We start from the raw sequence: 4,699 nt of genomic DNA on the forward strand, positions 1-4,699 counted from the left end.
ACACATCCTCTTCTCCTCCCCTCACTAGGAGGCTCGAGCCATGTCGCCATCCTCTTTCGCAAGCAACTCACGATTTCTGAAAAACTGATTCAATGAAGGAAGAGGAGGAAAAAGATGAGAAAGAGGAAGACATAATTTAGAGTATTTTTTGTGAACGTCATAAAGCATTCCAATGGTGACTAACCTTTATCCCCAACCTCTATCTCTCTTTTTTTTTATCCCTAAATTTTTAAAATTCTTTATCACCACCACTGTTATCACCCACACTACCATCACCATCAACTTACAAAATTCGGTTGCACAGACTCTCTCCAACGGTGACTCCAAACTCTGCTTAGCATCGTCGATCAGTTGGGAAAGAGGATGCTGTTGGAATATCTCTATGCCATTTGGTGGGTGCGAAACTGACTTTTCTTCGACGAAACAAACTTGCCGCTCGCAGGTGGCTATGGAGCAGGGGCGACATCAAGATCGCACCTTCTTCTGGTGAGCCAATCTCTGCCTCCATTTCACACCACAGCAACTTGGTCAGCACCCAATTCAAACATCTTCAAGGTCAATGTAGACCCGACGAAGAAGAGTGAGCTCTTGAATCTCTACGAGCCCCTGTATAATTACTTTATCCTCAAATACTTTGAAATCAGGGGAAATGGTGGCAAAGAAGAGGGTTCTTGAGTGTTGTGTACTACCAATTGAGAGAGAAAGTGAGGATAATGATAATAGTATTCGTGAGATGAGTGGTGACAGTGGTGAGAGAAAGGAAAGACAGTGATAATCAGAGAAAATGTTAGTGGCAGAGAGAGTTGCAAAAGTTTAGAATTTGTGAAAGAAAGTAAAAGATTTAGATAATTTAAAAATTTTATTAAAAAATTAACAAAAAATTAAAATTTAAGTATTGTTGTCACACAAAATTATCTTTTATAGATACAACATTAATTTTCTTATTTGATAAATATTTTTATCAGCGTTCATAAAATTTATTAGTACAAATGATAATTTATTCATGTATAAACTTGTTAGCAGTGGCGGAACCAAAAATTTCATAAGAGAGGGGCCAATTAAATATAAATATAACAAAAAATTAACAAAATATGATTTGTAGCATATATATAAAAAAAGTAATTATATTATATAAAAGTCAATGTTCAACTACATACTTTAAGATTTTGATATTTTTAAACTTGCTCGACGATGCTTCATGGAACTAAAATCATCAATTATCATCTCTGAAGTGAATTTTGAAGCAATTTCCTTTTCAATATATACAATCATATAATCTGCTAAAAATTTATCTTCCATCTTGTTTCGAAGCCTTGTTTTAATAATCTTCATAGCTGAAAAGGCCCGTTCAGTTGTTGCTGTTGTCACAGGAAGAGTCAAAATAAGACGAATTAATCTATCAATTAAAGGATATATATTTGATTTTTCTGTCTCTGTCAATTTTTGACACAATTCAGCAAGAGTAGACAAATTCTGAAAATCTGGAGCTTTAACCACATCAAGTTCATAATGTTGTAACTCATAATCCAATTGAATCTTTTCTTGCTCAAAAAAATCTAAAGAATAGAAATTCTTTACAAGATTGCATATGTTGCAAACACTAAATAACTTGAAACCAAATTTGCGGACGCTTTCCGGGACCACGCATCAATGTATCAATATTAACTTGATCTATTTCAGTCCTTGTTATTTTGGAAGCAGGGGGTTGAATATCTTGCTCAACAAGTTGTGTCACAGGTTGTTCAATAATATTTTGAACATTACTCAAAGAATCTGAAGCTGAATTTTGTTCATCATATATTCTCTCTTTTCTCTTGAAAAATGAGTGAATTGTTTTCATCTTTGACATTTTTAACTTAACTTGAACTATCTAACAAAAAAAAAATAAAAATAATTGCATATATATTATTTTCTTAAAAAAAATATTAAACCTATTGAGCAATAACAAATAATTTTAGAAACACAAATATATAATAACCAAAAATAAAGTTATTGATTTATCTGATTATTTTTTTGTTTCAAGTCTCACCAAAAAATAATTCTATTGAGTTTTGTCCTCACTTCAATCTTTGAACACTGTCTATTATAAAAAAAATAAATTAATTATTTTAAATAAATAATATAAATAATACTTGACATTGTTATTAATTTAAAAAAAAATTGAAATATACCTCTTTGAATCTTTGTTGTGCATTCAATGGTTAATATTTTACTGTTCACTTCTCTTCAATGGTTTTTCTTCATATGTCTTGTTTTAGTATGGAAGGAAAATTAGAATGAGAAGAGTAGAAGACCAAAAGTTTGGAAACCACTAAAAGAGAGAGAAAAGTGGCGTTGATGCCTCTGATAGTTTGAAACAAATATTTGAAAAATGTACTAGGGTTACTTTAATTAATAGTATGAGCTTAGGCTAGTATAATAGAACCATTTTTATTAATTATTAGAATGGGCTATTTGTTAACAAGAGCAACAATAATTCAAATATCCAATACATAATGCAGTTTTTAGTTATTTTAATTTATAAAATTTTGTAACTTATATTTTTTTAATATTATATATAAAAAAATTTAATATTATTAATTATTACTATTTACTATTTTTTTTTAAAAATTTTGGGGGGACCATGGCCACCTTAGTATGTTAAATTATAATTCAATTGTGATATTTTAAGATATATGGTTATATAGGTTTTTTTCAAAGTTTTTTTTACTTAAAAATACCTTCTCCTAAATTAATATTTTTTTAAAATAACTTAAAGAAATCATTTATAATTGGATATAAATTTTGATACGAGTCCTGTCGGATAAACTGAGAAATGTCATATGTTAATTAGTCCAATTACAAAAGCAACAACTAAGAGAATTAAAGAAGATTTTGCAAACATGCATGGCTAAATCATTTATTCAGGAGATGCATTAAGAATTGGGTAAGACAATAATTAACGATTATCAAAAGTCAAATGTCTTACTAGTTACAAGATCCATTGAAGACTCTCGTTAGTCAAAATAAATTAAATAGGCATCACGTATTTAGTATTTACTAGTATTTTTACCCGTAATACTATTACGGAAATATAAGTCTTTTAAAATTACGTAAATTTTGGTATTATAGATTATGACACAAAATTTATAATATTAAACTACTTTTATAAAATGGTATTAAGGGACAAAAGTCCCCGTCGACTAAGAAGACCAGAATCTTAAACAAAATTAAATAATAAATTTTTTAGTTATTATTTTCAAATGAAAGAGTTTAATTTTTTTACTTAATTTTACATTCGTTATCTAAAATTTAAAAGAATATAATGTGTATATTTTTATATTTGATTAGGTATTAAGTTTGTTGCACAAATAGAAATAATTAATTTTTATACTTGCTATTTAAAAATAATATTTTTTTCTATATATATAAAAATATAATTAGATATTAATATAAAAAAATTTATATTAGTAATTATAAAATTAACTCAAATTTTTTTAAATAATTAAATCTTAATTCTAATTTTTAATCACAATATTAGTATTCTCTCCAAATCTTATATGTTTAAATGTGTATATTTAGTTTAATCTTTTGTGCATTAAAAGTTTAATTCCGTCTATTATATATATAAAAATATAATTAGATATTAACATAAAAAAAATTTATATTGATAGTTATAAAATTAACTTATTTTTTTTTTAAATAATTGAATCTTAATTTTAACTTTTAATCACAACATTAATATTTTTTTTAAAATTATATGTAATAAATATTAAAAAAAAGTAAAAACATATATTAAAAAGATAAGCAGTAAAAATTTAAATTTAAATAAAATATATGTATATAATAATATTTTTTATTTAAATTATATTATGTTATTAATTTTATTTTTTTAGAACATAAAGGTAGAAAAAAAATAGAGAATGAGAGAAAAGAGAGAGAAAGATAAAGAAGAAGAATGAGAGAGGGAGTTTGTTAATTTTGAAAACTAAGAAAATTTTTTATTTTAATTATAATAAAAATATCTAGTGACAAATTTTGATTTGTCAAATTACTAATATAAAATATGAATTATAAATTGGGAAGTTCTATGGTGGCTAGCCTATCAAAAGAGGACAAGTGATGATACAATGGATTGAAGGTGAATCTATAACAGTCTAGCTTTCTGCAAGTCTATCATGCTCCATATGCTTTCAAATTTTTCAAAATGCTTTCTATGTGGTTCGAACCCTTACCCCAAGGGATACAAGAAAGATAATTATACCACTAGACTAAGATGCTTCTTATTAATATATATATTAAATTTATTTTAATTTTAAAGTCACTCATTTTAAAATTAATTATATTTTATTTAACTATAAATTTTATTAAATATATACAAATTAAAAAGATAAACAAAAGTTTTTAATTAATCACAATTTATTTTTTCTTTTTAATCATAATTTATTTTTTTATTTTATAATTATATGATATCTATTAATATTATTTTTTTAATAAATACTTGTAGTATATAATAATAGGTAAAGACTCACATGCAATTGTCTTCATATGAAATTAATAGTTGAAAAATTTTAGATGATATGTAGCCAAATTTGTCAAATCATCTAACGGTTCTTAAATATCAACTTCACATGAAAACTGTAACACCCTCACTACCAGAAGTCACGCTTCCGGCTGCGCTACTCTGATAGCAAGAAGTATTACGACTACTTTACATACT

General features: G+C 26.0%; 1 long non-coding RNA gene across 1 annotated transcript; it reads right to left on the reverse strand.

Annotated features, from left to right (window-relative positions):
- On the reverse strand, positions 2,020-2,256 carry LOC110269831. Its single transcript, XR_002358590.1, has 2 exons — positions 2,172-2,256; positions 2,020-2,076 (listed from the first exon to the last, which is right to left on the reverse strand). It is a non-coding gene; the product is annotated as an uncharacterized LOC110269831 (long non-coding RNA).

The sequence above is a fragment of the Arachis ipaensis genome, chromosome B03 (genome assembly GCF_000816755.2).
Source record: "Arachis ipaensis cultivar K30076 chromosome B03, Araip1.1, whole genome shotgun sequence".
Taxonomy (NCBI): Eukaryota; Viridiplantae; Streptophyta; class Magnoliopsida; order Fabales; family Fabaceae; genus Arachis; species Arachis ipaensis.